General features: G+C 44.9%; 1 protein-coding gene across 1 annotated transcript in view; it reads right to left on the bottom strand.

Moving 5' to 3' along the window:
- SPON1 (spondin 1) overlaps positions 1–26,340 on the bottom strand; it is a 252,251-nt gene that overhangs the window by 21,631 nt on the left and 204,280 nt on the right. The window lies entirely within an intron of this gene.

A 26,340-nucleotide genomic window follows, 5' to 3' on the forward strand; every position in this document is an offset into this window, starting at 1 on the left:
TCTCCTTGCTGGTCTCTTAGGTGGGTACCTTACCCAGAAAATCCCACAGCCTTGAGGAGACCAGATGGAAGGAGGTCAGAAGTGTCTCCAGGGTCAGGCAAAAGATTATCAGAGACCTGCTAGTCTGGAGCACCTTGTTGGTGGATGGAAGGCCTTTAAGAGGAAGAGAGATCCGGCTTGGCCTGGGGATCACAGATAGTCCTGGTGGGGTGAAGGGCAGAAGTGTGGCCCACAGGGACAAGCCTCAGAGTCCCCTCACCCCACTCCACCCCCCAGAAACTTGCAGCCTCTTCCGGAGCTCAGGCTTCCCTCTTTAAAAAAATTAAAAAAAAAATTTATTGATTTGAGAGAGAGAGAGAGAAACATTGATTTGTTGTTCTACCCACACAGGCATTCATTGGTTGACTCTGGCATGAGCCCTGACCAGGGATTGAACCCGCAACCCTGGTGCATTGGGACGGTGCTCTAACCAATTGAGCCACCTGGCCAGGGCCCAGGATTCCCACTTTTAATCAGAAGAAAGACTCTTTGGATGCATAAACACCCCACATTCCCCTGTCTTCAGGGAGAGCATTTCTAAGTCCTAACTGAGAGGTTTATACTTCTCATGAGAGACATTTTTGTTTGTTGAGAATGTCTCCCTGATTCATTTCTTATAAATACCTATTGAATAACTGAAAGAAACTGCTTATCACGAAGTCCCATGTGAGACCTGACCCGTCTCCTGAATGCCAGCGCTGGGTCTCCTGAGGCCTGGGTTGCCTGCAGTCATCTCATGTATTCCATGCCCCACAGTGAGCTCTTCATCTGACCCCAGAACCCCTCCTCCTTTTGCAGCCCATGTGGGTAAAGACACATCCACCTGCTGCCTGAACTAGACACCAGGCGTCACCAGCATTACTCCACCGCACGCCCCTTCACAGCGAGCGCGCCCCAGCCTCCGGTGTGTTCACAGCCTTAACGTCTCTTGAGTCTTTCCACAGTCTCCTCGCTGGTCTCTTCACGTCCTGCACCTTCTTGCTTTCCCCCACTGCACCCTCCACGTTGCTGCAGATCTGACCTCGCCGTTCCTTGCCTAAACCCTTCAGCAGCTCCCTACAACTTCCATGATCATGTTTAAATTCCTGGTATACTTGGTTTTTAATTCCAGAATAATCCACATTCATTGTAGACAAATTTAGCATCACAGAAGTGCACAATGTAAATGTTGAGCACTTTCCACTTTGGCAGGCGTCCTGCCTTCTGCCTCCTTCTCCAGGATGTTGCAGTTTGGGGTGTGTTGTTCCAGGCCTTCGGCTACGCATATGCAACTCTGTGTGTGTGCGCCCGTTGGACACAGCTCCTTATACTGTGGGCCTTATCCATGGTTTTTCCATTTTTCCTTTATATTACATTATGAGAAACTTCCCATGTCAATGGATACAGCATCATAGCTCCATTTTTGTTGATTTTTAAAGAATTGAACGTCTTCAAATTATGGTTAAGCCTGGTCAAGACTAATAAAAAAGAAATCCAAGAAATGAGATACTGCCAGATGATGATTGTTTGGCCCTAGAAGAAATGCTTTACTGAAAAGAAAAAAAACCCAGCGTGGGTGGAGTTACAGTAGACGCCAAGTTAGCAGGCCCTGCAGAGTCACCCTGCACGGCAATTAAATCTTGGTGTTTGGGTCCCAAGTAATGACATATTGATTTTGCTTTTGCAGAATAACTCGACAAAAATTGTTTGGACCCTTCATTGGTGTTTATTTATGGTGACGTAATCCTGTCTGTAGTTTTCAGAGCTATGGAGGCTCCCAGGATGGTGCGTCCACGCGTCTGGGCATTAGAACAGCTTGCTGCTGTAATTTGTTTCATCTAGTGGTTCCACACCATCTGCAGGATCAACTGCTTATTGTCCCTCATTTGTGATCATTTGTGTTATCCAGTGAAATAAGAAAGCAGGAGCATTCTGGAAGACTGTTTTTAAAGCTAAATCATTTTGTTACCACATCAAAATTCTCTGGGAGAACCTGAGTCCTACGGGATTGGAGAGTGTCCGGCTCATTTATGGCCATATCTAAATGCCATGATAGAGGATTAGTAAATTTCTGAAAAGCAAAGCGACATCATTCTTTTTGATATATGAGTACGTGTAGAATTCCATAGCATGGATGTTCTCTAATTTTTTAAAAGATTTCATTTATTTTTTTATTTTTAAAGGGAGGGGAAAGGAAGGAGAAAGAGAGGGAGAGAAACATCAATGTACAAGAAGTTGCCTTTCGCACGCCCCCAACTGGGGACCTGAACAGCAACCCAGGCAGGTTAGATTCCTGACTGGGAATCTAACCGGTGACCCTTTGGTTCACAGGCCACCACTCAATCCATTGAGCCACACCAGCCAGGGCTGTTCTCTAATTATTTTAAAGGGTGGATATTTAATTGTTGCCACAAATGATGCTATGATGAACATATATGTATGCATTTCTTTGTTTACAAACCCAAGGGTTCCTGAGTCATAGCTTCCCAGGAAGGATTAAAAGATAAAGCAGACTGAAACTTTTGGCAGAGCCTACTGATTCTTCCTCCAAATGTCTGCACCAATTTATACTCCAGCAAGAATGTATATGTGCCTGCCCATATCTTCACAACTTTGGACACAGCAGATACTATCATTCTCTTCAGTATTTACTAACCCAGCAGGCAGGAATGCGGTTTGGTTGAGAGCCCAAGCTCTGGAGTCATACCTGAGTTTAAATCCTGATTTCACCATTTACTAGTTCTCTGTCCTTTTGGCAAATGTCTTAACCTCTCTTAGGCTTCTCATGTGTGAAATGGGATTAAAAAGAGTACCGCCTTGGGTTGTTAGGGGGAATAAATGACATAATTCATGTAATGTGCTAATACAGTGCCTATATTAGCATAAATATTAGTGACTATCGCCCTGGTTGGGTGGCTGGGTTGGTTGGAGCATTGTCCCATACACCGAAAGGTTGCAGGTTTGATTCCTGGTCAGGGCACATACCTAGGCTGTGAGTTTGATCCCTGGTTAGGGGCCATATGGGAGACAGCCAACTGGTGTTTGTAACATTGACGTTTCTCTCCCTTTCTTTCTTTCTCTCTCTCTCTCAAATCAGTAAAACAACAACAACAAAAACCCAAAACAAACAAACAAACAAACAAAAAACAAACACACAAACCTCAGGCAAGGATTTAAAAAGTATATATTAGCTACTATTCTTATTCTTACATTCAGGCCAAACTGGTATTAAAATCAATTTGCAGGGCTTGAGAACAGAAAGCGGAGCACACCGTTGCATCAATGAACTAACAAAGCTTCAGGAGAACTGAGAAACTCAGGGAGCAAGTGACAGGAAGTTTATGTGACTTGGTGAGCCGTGACTGGGGTCACGGGGGCACTAGGCATTTCACATTTTGAAGAATGGCGGACTTACGGTCAGAGTAAGCAATCCAAACTTCAGACTTAGGGAAAAGCCATCTTAACAAGCCTCTAAGGCACAGAAAGGATCTCTTGACAATCCTTCGAGCCCTTACACATCTCCCATAGGACCCTTTGGAAAGTGTTTCAGGACATTCACAGTTCATGCCTTGTTTGGATGACATTAGCAATTTTGAGAGACATGCCAATTAAAGTTTAAAACCCCCAAAGCTACAGGTCACTTGTGTCCATCTGCACGGAGATGAGTTCTTTCATTTCGCTTTTGATAAACAGGCTGAGGAGATGTGAGGCTGTATTCAGACTTCATAGTTACTAGTATCAAGTGGGAATCACACAGCCCCAAACAGGTCCGGGGCTGAGGTCAGATTTAGAGGAACGAAGGTTTGTGTGGAGTGAAAACAGGCCGGGACTGGTTGGAGGCAGAACTCACATTGACATCATGAGATGCCAAGTCTGAGCAGAGCAGAGTGAGAGACTGTGAGTCTGAGGGGGTTGGGGCAGGGGCTGGTGTCTGAACCAAGCTTACCCGGCACTGACTCTCCCGAGCCCTCCGAGCCACACCCAGCGCGGGAGAGCTCTGGGCGTTTCAGCCAGGCCCACAGCAAGAGGCCAAAGTCTGTCTCCTCCTGCCTGCCTTACTCCTCACCTCCTCCTCTATTCCTGTGCTTTCCTGGACCCTGGCCCTTTGCCTTCATCTTGTAGTCCCGACCCACACCTGTTCCTCATCCTAAGGCCCCTTTGCTCAGGGAGGCAGTGGGCTGAGCTCCCCAACCATAACATGTCCTGCCCCAGACCTGCAGCCTTGCAGTCAGCCCATCCAACCTGCCTCCAACCCCCGGGAAGAGAAGGATGCAATCCATAATTAGACCGAGAAAGGAATTGAAACAGGGAGAAACAACAATAACAACAGTGATCTATTGTTTTTAATGTGCTAGACATCTTGCTAATTATTATACCTTCATATAGTATCTTATTTAATATTTACAACACATTTCAAGGTAGGCATATACTTTTGAATCTTCAGAAACATAATTATTTGGCCAAATTAGTTACATAGTTAGTCAATGGCAGAGAGGGAGTTTAAACCTCAGTCTGACTCTGGAGACCACACCCACCGCCCTGGGAACCCAGGCAGAGGGGAACTAGGCAGAGGGTAAGCTGTGGTGCGGGGGTCCAGGCGCCTGTGCCAGGTCAGACCCCAGCCCTGGTCCGTGCCTCTGCCGCCCTTGAGGGCACATCTGAGCCTACTCTGAGTGTGAATACTGCAGCCACACTCGGAGGATTATCGGAGCGTTCACAATACTGTTAACGTTAATACGGTCCTGGTTTTAAAGAAGGTGGGGGAGCACAAGGGTCCTTGAGCTGGGGAGAGATCGTCGGTTTCTAAAGAGGAGGAAACTTAATGACACTAAATGCACACACAGTGATACCGACATATGCACATGCAGAGATACCCATTCATGCACACGCAGCAATACCCATGCATGTACACGTAGTGATACCCACACAAACATATGTGGTGATACCCTCACGTGCATACAAGGTGATCCCCATGCATGTGCACAGCTCTGCCCCATTGGGCAGCTTTGTGCATTCATCATCTTATTCCTTATGAAAAACTTTGGGGAATAACTTTGATGTCATTTTGCAGATGAGGAAACTGAGGGTCAGAAGTCACATGACTTGCTGGAGACCACCAGGACCCATGATCCTAATACAGATGTGTCTAACTTCAAAACTCATGCTCTTCCCACCCTCCCTGTCTGCTCTCTCTCTCCATCTCCTCGTTTCTCCCTTTTTTGCTTATTTTTTCAGCAAGAGAGTGGCTGCTCCTGGCTGACAGTTTTCTCCAAGGAGCCCTTGCTCTGAGGCGCAGGGTCACAGGTTTCCTCTGGGAGGGCAGCCCCCGTCTGCGATAAGATCCTAATGAGCAGTGTTAGGTCCCACTTTTTGCTTCTCCTCTTACCCAGAACCCCCACTTACCATCCATAAAATGTATCATTCTGATGGCTTCCACCTCCTAAGGGAAGTGGAAAGTCATTCCTCAGTGAGTGTCCTGGGGATGAGCAGCAGGAAATGAGCCATTTTATGAGGTGATAATGGGGCTATAAGCATCTGTAAAATCAATTGTGCCCAATGGTCCCTCCCACCATTTCAACAGGCTCTGGGTTTATGGGGTCATAAATCAAAACAGGCACCTCATATTTCTTGGTGCTTTCCCGTTTGCCCACAGTCTCATGGGGTCTCCACTGTCACCCTCGGAGGGTAAGCAGGCAGGTGGTCCCATTTCTCAGATGAAGCAACTGAGGCTCACCTCTCGCCTTTACAGCTGCTCTGGTCAAGGTCACCCAGGAGCTCTGCACTGCCAAAGGTCATGCCCAGCTTTTAGCCTCTGTGACCCTTCAGCAGCATTTGACACGGTGGCGGGTCACTCCCTCTGCCTGAAGCACTTTCTGCCTGGGGCTCCGGCACTTGCTGTCTCTGCATTCCTGGGTTTAACCTCATTTTCTGAATTTTTAATGCGTCCTTTATGATGTTTGTGAAAGCCTACCTCTCCTCTAAGTTTAAGCAGTTTAACCTCGTTGGCCATCCCTTCTCAGTCTCCTTTGCTGACCCTTCTTTGCCTTTCTCCAAACATTGAGGTGCCCTGGGTTCAAGCCTTGGGTTCTTTTCTCTGTTCTATCCACACGGCCTGGGTGATTCCAACTTGTCCCGTGCCCTAAAATACTAGCTAAATGTACACTGACACCTACTCCGTCTTCTATCCCAACCTCGCCTCTGTGTATCAGCCGTCAAACGTGTTCATCTGATGTCTAATCGGCATCTCAAACTCAATGGGTCTGAAATCAAACTCCTGATCGTCCCCTCCCCAAACCTGGCCTCCCTTCTTCCTCTCCCATGAAATGACAGAGCTGTCCTTCTAGTTTCTCATCCCTGATGCTTCTTTCCCTTGGGTTCTACATCTGAGCCATCAGCACATGCTGTCAACTCCACTTCGAAAATGCGCAGGGTCCAGCAGAGCGAGGGCTTGAGTGAGGTTGGTAGGGTAATAATACGGGTGTAATAGTTGATCGTTTTAATTTGAACATTTCACCTAAAATGTCATATGGTGCGCTTGAGTGTGATATTGTTATGTTACAGAATTACATGCTTATGATTTTGTGATAAAAATTTTTGTGATAAAAAGAAGGGGCATTATTTGTGCTGGACCCTGTATTTATGAGCCAACTACTTTTTGTTACCTGCCTGCCACCATCCTGGTCCTGGTGACGGTGGCTACCACCGTCAGTCCCCTAGGTAACTGCATTTGCTACCCAGCTGATGTCTGTGTCTCCTTCCTCACTTTACGCAGGCTCCCCCGTAGCCATGTTCCTCTGGTCAAAGTCTTCCAGTGGCTACACGCCTCACAGCAGACGGGGACCTTGCCACGGCCTGTCACGACCTTGCTTGTCCCTGTTACTGCGCTAACCTAATCTCTTACGACCCCTCCCTTTACACACTTGGTTTCAGCCATCCTGGTCGTGTTGCTTTCCCTCAGACATGCCAGGCACACTAAGTACTTGCTGCCCTGTGCCAGGAATGCGTCCCTCCCCCACCCACCGTGTGAGAACACTCTCTCCTTTGCCTCCCCCAGCAGGTCACCTTCCCAGTGAAGCCTTTGCTGACCACACCCCTCAAAAGAGCAATTCCCTGTCCCTTCCCTTCCTCCACCCAGCACACCCCCATCACTTTACGTGCTGATCTTTTTTTCCAAAAACATTTGTCGCTGTCCTGTATACTATGTATTTTGTTTATTTACTTTCTTATCATCTATCTCTCCTGTTGAATAAAGGCTCCATGAAGACAGGGACCTGTTTTGCTCACCCTTGTGCTATCGATGTTCAGGACTGCGCTTGCAACACGCTCATTCAGTGTGTGTTGAATGAATGAGAGGCTGTGGTGAGGAAGGAGCCGGTGTCTTCTGAGCCCCAATCCACCGGCACCCCACCGTCCTAGGGTGGAGCTGGAGCTGCGGACAGTGACAGAAGGAGACCTGGGCGCTGAGCTGCCAGGCACTGGAAGAGCCTGAGGAGAGCACCAGCCAGAAAACTCTGTTGGGACTGCCAGGTAGTAGAAGTGGGGCGGAGAATGGGACAGGACCCAGGGGCCACGTTAGGAGCCATGGCCAGAGCTCACGGGTTCTGAGTCTGCCTCCGGAAACCGGGGCTGGCGGTTGGGAAGTGCCCGTCACATGCCTTGTCCCCTGGGAAGCCGCTGCCTGCTGCTGTCTGATCAGCTATTTCAAAGCCAGAGAAGGTATCTGAAGCCCATTCACAGATCCACAAGAAGATGATGTGGTTGCACAGAAGCATTTCAAATTCAATTTCTTTTTATTTCTTTTCAAACACAGCCTGTAATTCTGATGGGAAAATTGCATAATGCTTGTAGATAACAATTTTCCCCTGAGACTATTGTGAAAGCATCTTGGCATTTCTGAAGCGGGAGAGAAGGGGCCCATCCGAGCCGCCTGGGCCCGCCCCGCTGCCCTCCACCCGTGTCTGCCTGTCTCAGCAGGGGGAGCGCTCTGAGGACAGGCATCACTCTGTGACCTGAGGGAGAGGGCCATCCTTCCCTGTGCTTCTATTTGCCACAGGCATTGACTTAGCTCACCTTTTGGTGACCAAACTGCCAATCCTGGGTTTAATCTCATTTTCTGGATTTTTAATGTGTCCTTCATGATGTTTGTGAAAGCCTACCTCTCCTCAAAGTTTAAGCAGCAAGCCAAACAGGTCATTGGGGCATGTCTGTCTCTCCCTCCCGCCCACCCCGGGCGGCCTGATCTTCTCAGGCCCTTCAACCCACCTTCTCCCCTATCTGCAGCAATTAGAAAAACAGTAGTGCAGGGTGGGGGCGGGGGGGGGGGGGCCCGCAGAGTTGAGAAGTAGGAAAGGGGCCAGGCCAGGCGAGATTCTGACATCACACAGGAGAGAGCATGCCAAGCAGGGGCTGTCTGCTTTCAAAGAGGCCGAGGCTGCAGAGAAGCCCAGCTGGAGCCTGCAGAGAGAGTGTGAGCCAGACTGGGTCTGGCTGAAGAGGCCTATAAGGCAAACTGGAAGGGCAGCACCCCAATCCCGCTTGTTTCTGGGGGTCTTAAAGACACAGCATTCGACAGCCCTTGCTCCTCTTCCCTGTACCCCCTTCCCACCTTCCTCTGATGACAAATCCCTCCAGGCCTGGAAGCCAGTGTTACAGAGGGAGCTGGACTGTGTCCTCTGTGTGTCCCTAGCACCGACCTGGCTTGGGGAAGGTATGCAGGGAATGGTTAAGGGATGAATAATGGATTAGCGAATTAAACAATTAGTTAACGACAAGGCAGAGGAAGCCTCTGGCTTTGGCTGCCCTCTCAGGGGGTCTTGGGGGCACTCTGTGAGCTGTGGGTCTGGGAGGCTGCAGAGAGGGTGGTGAGCAGGAGGGCGATAGCCCGAATCCCATGTTTAGAGGGGTCTGCTGGCTGTGGGGATGGGGGAGGAGGGGGGAGTAAGTGTCCCAAGGCAAGGCGGAAGCGGGGAGGCCAGTCAGGGGGGACTGGACCAGGGGAGAGTAATCAAGAGGGTGAGATGATGTTGGATCCAAGACATTACTTAAGGGGAGAAACAGCAAGCTCCACCAACGGATTGGATGTGGGGTGTCAAACAACGAGGGGCCAAGGATGACTCCACGGGGAGGTATTATGGAGGCAGTTGGAGATAGGAGGCTGGTGTTCAAGAGAAAAGTCAGGCTGAGACATAAATTTGAAAGTCTTCAGCGTGTAGGTGGCAGTGAAAGGCACAGGACATAGTACCTGGGGAATGAGTGGAGACAGAGAAGAGGGGGGGGAAGGGCACAGAGCCTAGGAAGGAACAGAGAGACAGGGGGACACTCAGATCAGCCTACAGGGCCTCTTCAGAGCTCTGTGCTGTTCCACTTTCCTCCCCACTGTCCCGACTGCCCTCAGCAATCCTGGCTGTCCTCCTACTGCCCCCACTCTCCCCCTGACGTCCCTACTGCCCTCTGCTCTCTCTCCTGTCCCTCTGCTCACTGCTGCCTCCACTGCCCTGCTGGTCACTGCTGAAAATGCAACGGCAGTAGGTTTAGGGAAAGAGAAGGCAGCGCCACCTGCAAGCCCAGACAGCTCTTTTTGAGGAGGTTGCTATGTGGGGAGTCAAGAAAATTGGCAGTAGCAGGAAGGACATGTGATTAATTCTTTTTAGAAAACGAGCACCATTAGGGTAAGTTTGTATGTGGAAGGGTATAATTCAATAAAGAGAAACTGCTATGGCAGGAGAGAGAGAGGGTGAACTTGCAGGAATGGGGTCCTTGAAAAGATGGAAAGAGGTGAGATCCAGACCCGAGCGGGAGGGCGGCCTTCCAGCCAGTGCAGAAGGACAGAGAGGAAGGCAGAGCATAGTAGTTCCACATGCCCGTGGTTCCTGGCACTGCTGGGGGCCAATGGCAAGGAGTCATTCATCCAACAAGTATTGGCTGAGTCCTTACTCTGTGCTTGACCCCTCTCTGGCTGCTGGAGACAGAGCCCTGAACAAAAGGAACCCCAGTCTCTGCCCTCAGGCAGCTTTCATTCCAAACGAACAGACATGGTGTGCCAGACTTTACTCTCTGCAGAAAACAGTGCAGGGGAGGCCAAGAGACAGGTCAGGGTTGGACAGGGAGGAACGCTGCAATTATAAATAGAGCAGTATAGGAAGACTTCACTGATAAAGGAACAAGTACCGTAAGATAGAGGTGCTAATGCATATGCAAAGGACCAGGAAAGAACTCTACCAAGATGAAAATATACCATTACCTACTAAAATAAGGTCTTTAAAAATAAAAAAAAATGACAGAGCCATATTATAAGTTACAGAGAGAACCCAAAACACTCACAATCCTATCATCCTTACCCAACAGCTATAATCAGTTAGTATATTCATTTGTATGGAAGTATGTCTTTGTCACATAGTTGAGATTATCCTCACACACACACACACATTCTTTATTACTACCATTTTCTTGCACAATGCTAGCCAGATTATATAAAACGTTCCATATCTTGCTTTATCATTCAATATATCTTAGATGTAATTTAATCTATGATATACTTACTTTAATAATTAACTCAAAGATGACAGCAATGTAAAAAAAATACAAAAGCATATATTTGGTCTTTTTAAAACATTGCTCTATGGTGTTCGGGTTCATCATTAACAGAGCTACACAGGTTTCTCCGGTTATCTGAAAACAGAGCTTTCCTGTAAAAACCTTTCATAGGGGGAAATGGCATGAAGCGAAGAAGCAGTTGCCTTAGGACACATCTTGCTAACGGATGCGCAAAATAAATTGAGATAGAGCACAGATGCTCACAGACATAGTTCGAAGCTCTGGCGGCTTGATGCTGAGATATTGGGTGTAGTTCCCGGAAAAGGGGCTTGGTGGCGCCAGACTCATTGCTCGGAGTGTGCGCTGCCTGGGTGAGGGCTCACGGCAATACCAAGGCGGACCCTTATTTTCGCAAAGGTGAAAATCCTCTTTGGATTTCTTTCGTGAACACAGGTGTTAATGTGGGTCTTATGTAAAAGTGAAGTGGTGTATGTAGCTCAAACTTTGGGAAAACGGGGGTACTTGCATCGCTTGTGCGATTATCTCTAAAATAAGGGAAATAATCAAGCAAGGTACAGACAGTTTGTGTAATAATCGATGTGTATAATAACCTAGCTACCATGGTGCAAAGAAATGGTAGGGACAAAATGTGTGTGCATGCGCGTGTGTGGGCTTGTACATCTATTTGCATACAGTTTCTCTGGGGTCACTGGGGAGGAGAACCGCGTCACCAGGGAGCAAAGAAAACGAGACTTTTCACTGTGTAATTTTAAATACATTTTGAATTTGGAACCATGTGAATATATTGCCATTAATGAAAAATGGGAAGAAAGGGCCACTTCAAGTCTGTTTCCCCTGGCTTTCTCAACTGGACAGTGATGAAGGCTTCCTAGGGGCATGTGTGAGACCTTCACTGTGTGTGCAGGGGGTCAGGGCAAATGTGCAGAGGTGATGGGCTCAGAGCCAAGGCAGGGGGTGGGGAGAAGGGGCAGAAGAACCAGAGCAGCAGCAGAGTTGATGAGACATCTGATGGCTTCTTTACTTGACAATTTTAAAGCCTGTTAGGCTTTACTATCTTTAAAATAAAAACAGTTTCAAAAGGAAATGAGAATTCAATTGCACACTAAGATTTCCCTCTCCTCTCTCCCCCCACAAGAAGCTTCCCACCCAGGTGTCTGCCTCTTTTGCTGGGTCCTTAAATATAACAACATTTCACTTCATCATCTCCCTTCATCCACTGATTTCTAGAGAAAGCTTTCAAATTATTAAGTAATGAAGCTCTAAATGACCTGGATGGGGGAGAAATAAGCATGCCTTAAGGTGCTTAGCACTTCAGCTTCAAATAAGGTTCCAGAAATGCTGCTTTCTTAAATGGTGCTATTTAAATGCAAAGGAACAACTTGATAAGCTGTAAAAGCTTAACCCTTCTCATCCCTGAGACCCCCATATACTCACAGAGACAATACAGAGGCAATAGGAGAAACTGTGCATTGCTGGCTGACATTGAAGGGATATCTCTACCAGGAATTTAAGATCACACACACACACACACACACACACACACACACACACACACACACACACACACAGGCTTCCACTTCCCATGGTAACAGAAGTTTCCCCAACTGTGGAAACCCCCTTGTAGCTATTACTGTGGCATTATGGAATGGGAGTGAATGGGCGGTGCGGGAAGAGTATGGGGGACTGAAGTTCAAGTCTTGTACAGTCACTTATGTGCTGTGTAAATTTGGGGAAGTCACTCGTCCTCACTGAAAGGGTTCCTCATGTGTAAAACGCATGTTTACTGAGCTCTTTTTTAGGGGGGGTCAGAGACTGCTGGGCATGGGGTATAGGGCAATGGACTAGGTGACAGTCCCTGCTCTTATGGGGTGTGTCCTCTAGTGGGTTAATAATAACACATGAAGATTTAATGAGATAAGGTAAATCAAGGGTCATGTGAATGGTAATGAAAAGGGTACCAGTGATCACTTAAATATATTCTCATCTCTCCATACCCCTTCCTTCACTATGATCTCCCGTTCCTGCTGACCTACCTTTCAGCCTAAACCTCCTATATGACCTGTCATGTCCAGGTTGGCTCAAGACTGTGAGTCTCTTTGCCTGGAAGGCCCTTATCCCTTTCCTCTTAGGCAACCCTTCCTCTGGAAAGCTGTTGTCTTCTGTTTTGAATAGAAATTTATATACAGTTATCCACGATAATCCTCTGGGGATATGGTCCAAAACCCCCAGTGGATGCCTGAAACCACAGATACTGTCAAACCCTATACATATTATGTTTTTCCCTATATATACTTATGATAAAACTTAATTTATAGATTAGGCACAAGGAGAGATTAACCAATAACAACGATAAGACAGAACAATTATAACAGTATACTGCAATAAAAGTTATGTGCATGTGGTCTCTCTCTTACTGTACTGTATTCAACTTTTCACTTCAAGGAAGCACTTTACAGCTTCTCTTTGGCATATCAGAATTGCCAGCATCACTACTCTTGCAGTTTGGGGCCATTATTAAGTAAAATAAGGGTTATTTGAACACAGTACTGAGATACTATGACAGTGGATCTGAAAACCAAATGGTTACAAAATGACTAGCTGGTGGGAGCATATACAGTGGATACACTGGGCAACAGGAAGCATCACGTCCCAGGTGGGAAGGAGTAGGACAGCACGCGACTGCATCATGCTACTCAGAATGCCATGCAATAGAAACTTAGGAATCATTTATTTACGGAATTTTCTATTTAATATTTTTGGACCATGTGGGCCATGGGTAATTGAAATGGCAGAAAGTGATACCAAGTGTTGGGGGGAGGCCTACTGTATTTAAGGTGTACAACATGATTTTTGATATACATATACATAGTAAAAGGATTACTGCAGCCAAGCTAATTAACATGTTGACCTCTTCATATAGTTGACTCCTTTGTGATTATTAAGTACTCATCATGCTGTCCGTCGGATCTCCAGACTTACTCATCCTGCGTAAGTGAAACTTTGGACCCTCCACTCAACACCGTCCCGTTTTCCCCATCTCCCTGCGTCTAATAATACCTTCCTGATGGCTCCATACTCTCCTTTCCCATGACCTCAATCATGTTGCATTATCATTTGCATGATTATTTGTTCACTTAATGTTTCTTTCCAACCAAAAGGTGCCTGGCAGAGCACTTGTTCCTTAGTATTGGTACTTGATGAAATATATTAAATGAATGTTCAATAAATGGAAATTTCTATTCCTCAATGTTACTTGTAAATGAAGAGAGGACTTGGAAATCATTATCACTGCCACCCAAAGAAGAATTTGATGTGATTTTCGTGCCATGAAGGTATCACAGGATCTTATAGTAATTCACAGCAGGGCTGACTAGATGACTTTTAATGTCCTTCTTTCTCAGAGTAAGGTCTGAGGAACCCTAGGGGTCTGTGAAGTCATTGTTAGTGTCTCTCGGTTGTCTATGGGAATTTAAACATTTTATATTTTATGATAATTTAAAAAATCAATTACAGAATATTGCGAATCATCTCCAAGTCGTATAATCGGGCGCCAGCAGGCAATTTCAGCGGCCAGGACACATGTGTGTGTCCATGCCACTGCTGCTCTGCACAACGTTATTGTGGGCTAGTGTGGCGGACCCCGTGATTCTCCCAGATTGCTCTTCCACTTCTGGGAAGGAGGCTAGAAGACAGCCCGTATCTGTCAGCTCTTTTGGGGGATTGTGTTGACTGATGAAACTGCCTCCTTCCAGGAGCATAAAGGTCGGGCCCCTCACCCCCAAGTCAGGGCACCTCTGAAGAGCCACCCCTGCCCAGTGGATTGGTAGAAGCCTTCTTTGGGCCTTCGGCCCAGTTCCGCTTCTCCCTCTGCTTGTTTCTCCTTCAGCCCCCCACCGCCACAGGTGTGGATCCCAAGAGCACTCACTGATAACTTCCCGCACGCTAACCCTGACTCGGTCTGCTTTCCAGAGAACCCAGCTGCTCCAGGGAGGTGGGGAAAAGAGAGGCAGAGTTAACAAATCCGTGACATGTTTACCAGGTAAAGCCCGAATGATATGTGTGATGTCGCTGGCTGGGAGAGTAGTGGGAGAGGTGCCTTGGACCCAAGGACCTTGGTGTACAGGTGCGCCAAACTCATAAGGACCTGGGTCCCGGCAGTCAGCATCGCATGTAGACTGCGAGCAGTCAGTCACGTAAGTTCAGCAACACAGCATCATCCACCACATGGAAACAATGCTACTAATTAGCATTTTAAAAGGTTTTTAGTTTTGTTTGTATTATTATTATTGTTGCCATTTTGCTTTTATAGTCATATGAGAGCTATAAGAATAGGGAGTTAATATCTCGTTATCTTTGCACATATTTAAGTAATATGGTAAAAATATATCTAACTCAACCCTGTGGGTTTGTGACAACTGACCTTTAAAAAAAGTCCATACCTTATTCAGGTTTGGGAATTATCCAGCTGCGACAGCATGGTATTAAGAGCTTGTGTTTTGGAGGCTCTGTGGCTTAATTGTGTAACCTTGGGCATGTTACTTAACTCTGGACCTTGTTTTTCTCATCAGTATAATGGGGATAATAACATCTACCTTATAGGCTTGTTGCAAGATTTAAATAGCAGGCTGACAGCCCAAGGTGGGTTGGTGGGGTAGTGGTTAGGGGGTGGAGGGACAGAGCAAAAAAGAAAAAGGACTTACAGACATGGACAACAGTGTGGTGATTGCAGGGGGTGGAAGGTGTGTGGATGTGCAAAAGGATATAAGGGGAATAAATAGTAATGGAAAAAATACAATAAAAAAAGAAAAAATAAACTAGCTATGAGTGAATGTAGGATGCTCGCACAGTTTTTATACCTAGTAAGTGATCAATAAAGGCAACAGGCAGGAGAGATCTAACAGTAGACAATGCACCGCTCTGTAAGCCTCTCCCTAACTTGGAAGAACTCCTCTGTCTGCCCCCATCCCTGAAGATAGCAGAAGGATCAGGTTTTAGGTAAGTTACTGCCAATAATAGTTAAGAGTTAAACTTACTTAAAAGCTAGCAAGCAAGCACACATGAAAGCCCCAAGGCCCTCAAAAGTGAAAGGTTAAAAATAGAAAACTAAGAAGAGCTATGGCCTAAATTTAAATTTGGAGAACTTTACATTTAAGGACAAGTCAGTACATGAAATAAATATTCCTGTGGCAGGCTGAATAATGGCTCCCAAAGATATCCATGTTCTAATTCCTGGGACCTGTGAATGTGACCTTGTATGTCCAAAGTACTTTGCAGATGTGATTAAGTTAAGGAACTTGAGGGGGGGGCAGATTATCCTGGATTATGTGGGTGGGCCCTAAGTATAAGCGTCCTTAGTATAGGGGAGCACTGGGAGATTTGACTACAAAAGACGAGAAGGTGATTGAGGATGGTGGCAAAGATTGGAGTGACGTGGGCACAAGCCAGGGAATGCCACCTGTCACATCCTGGAAAAGGCAAAAAGCATCATGGAGCTTCCTGAAGAAATCAGCCCAGACAACACCTTGATTTTAGCCCTGTAAAACTCATTTTGGACTTCTCCCCTCCAGAACTGTAAGAAAATAAATTTGTATTTCTTAAGCCACTAAATTTGTGGTCTTTTGTTATAACAGTAATAGGAACTAATACAATTCCCGTGGGCCCTATTTGCCCTTGCAATTAGTAAGTTTAGTGAAAATAGTAAAATAACAAAAGACCAGTTGCAAAAAGGGCGAGTGAAAGGGTCATCGTTGTTAGAGTCTGAAGAGCTGATCTGGATCCTGGTCTTTCCATAATGTGGCTGTGTGACCTCGGCCTGTCAGCCTGCTTTTCTGGGACTCACTTTCTTCCTGTCTAAAATGGACTAAAGATGGGGTTTCAGTGAGGATTAAATGTTGAATATCTTATTAACCATAAAACTATGTGAACTCTTCTCATTATTATTGTTTAAAAAAATAAATGGAAAATCTTAATCGATATTCTACTGCTTAAGAAGATGCGCTAACAAAGAATAAAATGTGTATCTAAGGGAATTTCATGAATGCTGGCCTCAATATTTTGGGGCATGTTGCTGAAAAAATCTCAGTTCTTAGACCCCTATCCAGTTCCCACTGAACTTCGCTAAACTGACCCCAAGGCCCACCTTTAGTTCTTTCCATTTACAACCCAGTCTGAGGGTGAAGACGTTGTTGTCACTTGGGTTTCTCTCTGATGGGATATTTTATTTTCTTGAAGAAGACAGTGTCAGTAATCCAATCATCCCTAACTATTGGGCAATTTTCCTACACTTGAAGATTCCTGAATATAAATCATGGATATAATCCAGGCTTGCAGCTATAACAATAAAAACTGCTATAATTTTTCAAAAGTAAGTCTGTTCATATGTCTCTAGTCTATGTTCATTGGCACAGCACCATCTTCCAAAGCAAAAGGGAGAAAACAAATAGGTTACAAGTTTGAAGCTGGAGCCTATAAACATTTTTTTTTTCCTTTTTGTAATTCAATTGAGCATTTCTTTACTCAGGTAGTAAGGAAAGAATTGCTGTTTTGATTGAAACTATGTATATTTTTTTTCCATTTTAAAATTATTTTTGTTTTTCAATTATAGTTGACATACATTATTAGTTTCAGGTGTATACCTGTGATTAGATATTACATAACTTACTGAGTGATCATCCCAATAAATCTCATACCCATGTGACACCATACATAGTTATTAGAATATTATTGACTGTATTCCCTATACTGTACTTTACATTTCCATGACTATTCTGTAACAACCAATTTGTACTTCCCATTCCCTTCACCTTTTTTAACCATCCACCCAACCTCTTTCCCATCTGGCAACTATCAAAATGATCTCTGTATCTATGAGCCTCTGTTCTGCTTGTTTGTTTATTTTCTTTTTTTAGATTCAATTATTGATAGAAATGTATTTATTGCCATTTTATTATTCATATTTTTTATATCTTCTCCTTCCCCCTCCTCTTCTTCCTTCTTCTCTTTTTCCTTCTTTGAGAAGACTCATTAACATTTCATATAATATTGGTTTGGTGGAGATGATCCCCTTTACCTTTTTCTTGTCTGGGAAGCTCTTTATCTGTCCTTCAATTCTAAATGATAGCTCTGCTGAGTAGAGTAATTGTGGTTGTTGGTCCTTGCTTTTCATCACTTCTTGCCATTCCATTCTGGCATGCAAAGCTTCTTTTGAGAAATCAGCTGATGGTCTTATGGGAGCTACCTTTTAGGCAACTAACTGCTTTTCTCTTGCTGCTTTTAAGATTCTCTCTTTGTCTTTAACTTTTTCCATTTTAATTATGATGTCTTAGTGTGGGCCTCTTTGGGTTCATCTTGTTGGGACTCTCTGTGCTTCCTGGACTTGTATGTCTGTTTCCTTCACCAAGTTTTTTTGTCATCATTTTTTTAGATAGATTTTCAATTTCTTGCTTCTCTCTTCTCCTTCCAGCACCCCTATGATGCAATTGTTGGTGTGCTTGAAGTTGTCTCAGAGGCTCCTTACACTATCCTCATTTTTTTTGGACTTTTTTTCTTCCCGTTGTTCTGATTGGTTGTTTTTCTTCCTTATATTACAAATTGCGGATTCGATTCCTGGCTTTATCTATTCTACTCTTTATTCTCTGTTAATTATTCTTTATCAGTTATTGTATCCTTCATTTCTGACTGGCCCTTTTTTATGCTGTTGAGGTTCTCACTAAGTTCATTGAGCATCCTTATAACCAGTGTTTTGAACTCTGCATCTAATAGATTGCTTGTCTCCATTTTGTTTAGTTCTCTTTCTAGAGTTTTGTTTTGTTCTTTCATTTGGGACGTGTCTTATTGTCTCCTCATTTTGGCAGTCTTCCTCTATTTGTTTCTATGTCATAGGTAAAGCTGCTGTGTCTTCCAGGCTTGGTAGAGTGGCCTAATATAAGCTTCTGTAGGGTCCAGTGGCACAGCCTCCCCAATCAGTCAAGCTGGGCCTTCGAGGTGTCACCCCCGACTCCACACCATGTGGGCTGTGTACACCCTGCTCTTGTGGTTGAGCCTTGATTGCTGTTGGCACATCAATGAGAAGGATTTACCTCCAGGCTGATCAGCAGTAAGTACTGGCAGTGACTACCGACCTCTGACCACTGTAGAGGATCAGTTGTGCAGGGGCCCACACCACTGAGCAGGACTTACTTCAGTGAGGTTCTGGTGCCCACTGAGTCTGCCCCTTGAGTGGTTTGCTTCTATAAGTGATTGGGTAGTGATGCTTCAAAGTGGTCTGAAGATATCTACTGGGTGCACTGGCTTTGGGGCCTCCCAGAAAGTGCAGGCTAAGATCAGTTGCCCTCTGTGTTCTGCCTGGAGCCACCTGGCATGAGCTACAAAGTGATCTGCAGATGGTGGTTACTTGTGCTGGATTTGGAGATGTGCAGGCCAGGCCAAGCTGCGAACCAAGGCCAGCTGCCACTAGTGCCAAGCCTGGGTCCAAATAGTGAGAGGTATAGGGCATGCTGAAGCTAGATGCTGCTTGTTTGAGAGATTTTAGGAAAGTCTGAAGCATGAGCCAGGGCAAGCTACTTGTATGGAAAAGCCACTGCAAATAGCTTGGGTGAGCCCAAAAGTTGGGTGCAGCAGAGCCTCAGGAAAATTACCAGAGTTGTGAGAACAGTGATAGCCAGGTTGGTAGAGTCTTGGATATGGTGCCCACCTGCTGTTTCTGTTAGGAGAGAGCTCAAAAAAGGAACAGTGGCCTCTGCCAGCACTTCTGTCTGGGAGAAAGCTACTCCCTAGTTCTTGTTTTGATGCCTGACAATTCAGTTCTTTCCGGCATGTCTGTAGTGCCTTTTAAGCTGCTGTCTCAGTGCTGGTGCTTAGAGAGCATGAGTCCAAGTAAGTCCATGTGTCGGCCCTTTAGGAGGAACTGCTTGGGACTCCAGAAGCCTGTTTCCCTCAGCCTCAACTTCACTGGATCCAGTGGCACAGCCTCCCCAGTCAGCCAAGCTGATTGGTTTTACAGCCAGAAGTTACGAGGACATCTCTTCCTGGCATTGGAACCTTGGCTGGGGGCCTGGTGTGGGGCCGGGCCCCCTCACTCCTCAGGAGGGTATCTCAGCAGCCAAGATATCCCTCCTGATTTTCATTCCACATCTCTGGCCCTCCTACCAGTCTCAATATGGTTTCTTTTATTCTCTAGTTGTAGGACTTCCATTCAGCCAGATTTCAGGTGGTTCTGAGTAATGGTCGCTCTCTAGCTTAGTTGTAATTTTTTTAGTTTTGGTTTTTTAAAAATCATTTTTACAACAGAAAATTGTGTTCACTGTAGAACACTTAGAAAATAGAGATAGGCCAAAAAGAATACTGTAAAAACAACCTGTATACCACCCACAGATAATTACTGTAACTTTTTACATTTTAAGTTATAAAACAGACACTTCAGTGTGACTGAATGTGACATTTATGGAGTCACCAGTGCAACTTAATTCCAATGACAACAAGAGCCTGGATTCTCTAGTCCTCTGGGTAGCTGGGCCCTGTGGCAGGTATGTAGGCCTGGCCTAGGAAAAGCCACACCCCAAAGCTGGAGAAATCAGAGGAAAGGCTTCCAGCTTCCGTCTTCCACCAGCTGCGCTCTGGAGAGGCCGCCCCCAACCTGCCTTTATATTTGTGTGAGAGGCCTCCTAACTCAGTTCCTGTCTCCAGTTTTATTCTCCCACACCCCCTCCAAACCTTCATGGGGATCTTTTTACAGCATACATTTGAGCAGGTCATACCATCTCTTGAAATTTTTCCTTTGGCTTTAGGGAAAAAGTCCAAATTTTTTCATGTGGAACACAGAGGTTTCACTCTTCAGCTCCCCCATCCTCAGGCCTCACATTTGCCTCTACTTACGGGTACTCCTTATGTAGGCACCACTATCCTTGCCTTCTTCTTCATCACCAAACCAGCTACCAAGCACTGGGTGTGGTCTAGGTGGTAGGTACCTATAGTCTTAAAAGGGGGAATCTGTTGGTGAGGAAACAGGCTCAGGGAAACCAAACAATTCATTCCCTACACGCAGCTAATAAGCAGAGGAGCCTGGATTTGGGCCCAAGGTCCTGTGATGTCAAAGCACAATCATTAGGGTGCCTGTCTTCCTACTGAACAGTCTGTTGGTTTTTTTGAGCCAGATATGCTTTCTTTACGCCTCTGTGCCTTTGCATAAACCACCATCTCCCTGAGGTGGCTTTTAACCCTTTCTCACCTAGATAATGCCTTCTGGTCCTTCAGAATGCAGCTCTAGCCTTCAGGTTAGTGTAGTGCCCCTCCCCCGTGCTTCCAAGGTACCCTGTGTTGACCCAGGTCATGACTGGCAGTTACCCTCTTACATGTCAAGTATGCCCTCCCTCCCCTTCCCCACTGTGCGTGCCCAAAGGGGGCAACTCCGTCGTGTTCACTTCTATATCCCTGCCCTCGCTGTCTAAGACAGGATTTGGCACAAGGGAGATATTAAATGTTTGTTTAATAAATGAATGAACGAGCAGCATTTCCTAGAGCTTTCAAATAGGATTCCAGTAATCAAAACTTGATTTGTTTATAATGTTCTTGCCAGAAGTGGCTCAGAGAAATAAGGAACATGAAATTCAGGAAGAATTCTTTTCCACCAGATCCCTTGCCAGGCTGGAGACAGATGAAAAAGCCCATCATTTGTAAGTAACTGCTGATCCTTGGTGGTGCAGGGAGGAGCTGGACTCCCTGATTTTTTTAATTTTTTTTTTCAATCTTTAACTCTTGTAGTTGGTATTGGCTATTTTGTGATCCAGTTAAGGTCCAGTGACAGATGAAGCGTAACAGAATATGCCACCCCAACATATGCAAGTGAGGACAGGGAGTGACCAGAAGGTTGGGAGGTGGCAGAGACCAGGACAGAGGCTAATTTGGCTGGGTGCGAGGAGCCTCAAAGGAGCATGGTTCTCTCCGTAAGATAAATTGTGAGCAGGTGATGGAAAAGAAGTGGAGCCTCATCCCTTCTCTTGTCTGGAGTCATGTCGACTCCGGGGAAAGAAATGACTTTCCTTTGAGAGACTGGGGGGCATACAGACCGGGTTTTTGATGAGAAGGAGATGGAGACAAAGCTGTGTGATGAGGTTAGGGATGTAGAGATGCTTTGGAGGAGAGATGAGGACCATCCAGGCATTTCCCCTGCCCCAAAATGTCAATGAGTCCACCAGAGTGGGGATGCACATTCCCCAGTGTGGTTTTCCTGCTCCATTTATTATATATGATTTATCACACTGCATTTATAATTTAAAAAATGTGTCTATGTCCTAAGTCCAAATTTCAGTTGTAGTGGAAATAACCTAGGCCTTGAAATAAGATAAAGTAAATTCTCTCTCTCTCTCTCTTTTTTTTTACTGGCTAAGAGGCCATAGGCAAGTCATTTCACATGTCTGAACTTGAAATGGGCACAGTAACTCTACCTACCATATGGGTTGCAGTGAAGAATAAACCAGATATTTTTGGAAGCTCCCACTATATTGTCTGAGATATAGTAGATTCTCAATAAGCCTTGCTCTTCCCTTCTTGACTAAATTTTTTAAATTTCTCCATTATCAGTCACCATCTATGGTTTCATGAAGGTGCATAGAATATGTTGGTTGAATGAATAAATTAGATGGTTGAAGGAATGAATGGATAAATGAATTAATTAATGAATGCTAATTTTCAGAGAGAGATACTGTTGAGGAAACCCAAGGCACTATGCCATGACTGACAACACTTCCTTTGCAACTCTTTTAAGCATTTAGCCCAGGTCAGGTCCTCTCTCCTATTTCAAGGTCAGGGCCATTCTTCTGTCCTGACCTTGGCATAATAAGCCATGAAAAGCTTGCAGCTTTTTGCTAGTTTAATCCTACCATCCATTTAATGGGCTATATTTTCTCTGGAAACAGGGGGGTGAAATCACCAAGATAATGGGTAATAACATTAACTACTGGCAATATCCAGATATTATTCAATTAAGGTAATAACTCCTAATGCAGGATGAATTGCTTTTATCATAAGAATCCAATTCAGCCATCAGCTCACCATCATATTCAAATGACAGAAATTACCTTTAAGTCATAGATCTGTAATGTGATGTTGGAATGGATTTCTAATTATATTTTACAATGATGTATTACAGATGTTTTTAAGGTTGGAGTGTATAGCTTGTATGTTTTCATTTTCTACTACCAGGTAATTTGAAATCCCTTTCAAATATATAATGCACAAAAATTAGAAAATTTTAGAATAAAATCACTTCAAAGGAGTGTTTAAAACAACCTAACAATTCACCTTAGTAAAAATAAAAAAAAAAAAAAGAAACTAAGATTGTCATTTAACTTTAACACTGGCCCTCTGAAGATAGAGACAGGGGAGACAAATCTCCATCCCAGTTGAATTCAAGGCCTTTGTCATCTAGGATGTTGGCTGGACCAGTATATTTCTCTCCTTTCTTGACCCGAGACCTTGATTTTGGTGGTGTGTGCAGAGGGGGTCAACCAGAGGAACTGAGACCCGCTCAACAGTGAGAAATAGGAAAGTCAAGTGGATTTCATATAAACCCACAAGTGTTGTGCAGCACAGTTTACACATGTAGGAAAGTCTTTTTGAGAAGCTATAATCTGAACCTAGTATTCTGGGAAGCACAGAGTTGAAGCAAAGGGGTGTAGCTGAATGGTTTTAATGGACACATTCATGGAACTATCTTAGTCCAATGAATTTACCTCCATTATAAGGATAGATCAAAACGCTGTGTCTGCTGGCCATGGTAACCTCTCTCTTAGGCTGCACAGGAAACCTTCTTCCCAGATTCCCCTCTTTGTCCAGCCTCTGTCTAGAGGCCAGGCAGACCACCCCCTTTTATCTGCACCTTCTTCTTTCATCTAGGCTACAATCCAATACAGGTAAGTGGCGGTTTTATAGTAAATTTTCTAATTTTATAATTAAGTTTTATAATAAATTTTAGAGGATACACCAAATTTGGATGATTGGAATTAGGCCATCACCCACTTGTAACCAGATTTCAGGGGCACTTCCGTGCACTGTTTCTTCTTCGACTCTTAGAGGGTGCCTGCTCTCCTCATGGTGGGGACCCTTCACATAGCCCAGTACTGACTACATTTGCATTCAGAGAGAGGGGCTAAAACTACAATAGATTTTCCCTTAGAGTCTGAATTTAATCGTCAAAGTTTTCTAGCGAAGGATGATTTCCCTGCTGTTTTTCAATAAAGTCGAATGTGACCGCTGCAGGTAGGGACATTGCAATGAGAAAGACATAGGAAAGTTCCATAAATTAATGTGTGGAAGGAGAAGTCTATATTTATTCTGGTTCTTTTAAGTGAGCTAGAGGGATGGCTTCCAGCATAGGTGGCAGTGGGTTGGGGACAGGCTGGGGAGCAGGATGGCTTTCTGCACCCATTCAGTATGAAAAGACCTGGCAGGCAGAAACAATTCAGGGAAAGCCCAAAGGAGGGCCAAAGAGGGCCAAATTCTTCTTCAGCTAAGCTGTGCTCAGTTCCCGCCTATCCCCCTGAGTGCTTTGTTCATTATCCATGGCCCAGAGCAAAATTCAGTCCTCCACTCTTCAGAATTCATGAGACAGAAAAGTTATTCTATCCAAATTGTCAACAGACAAAGCTCATTTCAACCTTGCCTGTAACTGGGAAAACAATTTATGGCAGAGAAAAGAAATGGATATTTTCAGTTTGCTTTCCTAGGTTATTCCTAATGTGGTTCCGATCTGCCCTGAGACCGTCACACAGGCTTCCTTGTGGCACTGAACCCAGCTGATGGATGGAGGAGGCATGACTCAGGTAACATTTCACAGGTCTCCAGGCAATCCTGTTGCCTACTTGTCACCAGGGCCAGAGATATATTGGCTGTGAGGGCACGCCCACCACCTGAATGTTCCTGGAACAAATGCCCCTCTGATTTGGGGTTGACACTTCATTCATTCACCACCCACTTATTAGGTGTCTACTATGTGTACCAGGCGCTGGGAACACAGAGATGATTAAGACATGGTTCCTGCCCTCAAGGAGCTCGTATTTTATCAGGGGGACGGATGGAACACACATGACAAGTTGGGGAGATAGCGGCCCCAGGTGCCGAGGCTGCACGAAGGTGGAGCTATTCATGCTTTCTTAACTGGCTGAGTTCTCCACACAGTTCATGCCATGTGACAGAGACACAGCACAGGCCCTCTGCCAGAGGAGGGGATACCTGGGAGGGAGGCAGAGGTGAGAGATTTGGTGTTTCCCAAGTCTCCTACCTTCCCTCTCCTTGCAAGAAATGGTTCTGAGAACAACAAATATCACAGGTGTGATTAAGTCAGTAAGACTCTGAGGTTATCATCAAACAAAATAGAAGAGGGCATGTCTGCATTCTTTTTTTTTTTCTTCAGCACACATTAGTAGCTGCAGTGTAATGCGGATACGAGAATCACATTTTCCATTTCTTCAACACTTAGGCTGACGGTTTGCAAACTTCAGTGCATCAGAGTCACCCGGAGGGCTTGTTAAAACGGACTGCTGGACCCCGCCCCCAGAGTTTCTGACTCAGTGAGTCTGAGGTGCGGCCCAAGGAGATTTTTTATTTTTAATAAGTTCCCAGGGGACAACCACTGACCTAGACAGTATCTGTCACCTAGTAAGGGATCAATAAATGATGGTTATTAATAGTATTAGGCACTATTCTTAGTGCTTTACATAAACTAGCTAACTTAACCCTCACCGTAGCATGGTATTGCGGGAATTATCATTATTATCCTTATTTTATACATGAGAAAGTAGAGACTCAATGATTTCAATATTTCCCCAGGGTCATAGAGCTAATAAGTAGCAGAGATAGGATATTGAAACCTAATTCTTTTGAGTAGAAAATTTGTTTTTTCTGTCACCCTTTTCTGCCTATTCTGTAAAAATGTGTTTTTTCCCCCCTCTTCTTCTTCTTTTTAAATATAGAAGCTAAAGAGATTTAACTATAAATAAATGGAGTCTAGAGTCATAATACCCTTATTCTATTTCAAATATGTCCCCAATACTTTAAAATTATCCCTCAAGAGTCAGTGGAAAGACCATTTATTTCTTGAAAATAGTTGTGAAAATATATGAGAGCAAGAGCTGGCTGTGCCCTGAGCCCAAGGAGCCTCCTAAGCCAATAGCCATTAATCCCTCCTCCCTTTTTCTTAAGTAATGAAACACATTTTGTTAAGCAAAAGTATACTCAGAACCTCAATATATAAAAATATATAAAGCACAGAGCAATGGAGCTGCTTCTATACTTATGAAACAAATGTTGGCATTAACTAAAAAGACTGAACTGGTGTGGCTCAGTTGGTTGGTTGTGGCACTGCAAAGTGAGAGGTTTGCTGGTTCGAGTCCTGGTCAGGGCACATGCCTGAGTTTTTGGTTCAGCTCCTGGTTAGGGGTGTGCAAGAGGCTACTAATTGATGTTTCTCTCTCACATCGATGTTTCTCTTTCTCCCTCCCTTCCCCTCTCCCTAAATAAAAAAAAAATCTTAAAAAAATAAAATAAAATGACTGAATTGTGAGCACTTGTGGGCAGAAACTGAGACCTCTCCCCATGGGAACATCAACTCTTTCCATGGGAACATTGGCTCTGATATAAGCAAGAGAACCTTCTGATCTGCCTTTGAGTTGGATGCAAAAGTTGATCAGTGAGTTTCTCAGAACCAGGAAGAAGGCAAAAGAAATCCCAGCGAACACCCATGATGCATGCCACCTTCTCCCAGGAAAGTGGCTT

The sequence above is a fragment of the Pteronotus mesoamericanus genome, unplaced genomic scaffold (assembly GCF_021234165.1).
Source record: "Pteronotus mesoamericanus isolate MK-2021 breed Mesoamerican mustached bat unplaced genomic scaffold, CSHL_Meso_final contig_90, whole genome shotgun sequence".
NCBI lineage: Eukaryota > Metazoa > Chordata > Mammalia > Chiroptera > Mormoopidae > Pteronotus > Pteronotus mesoamericanus.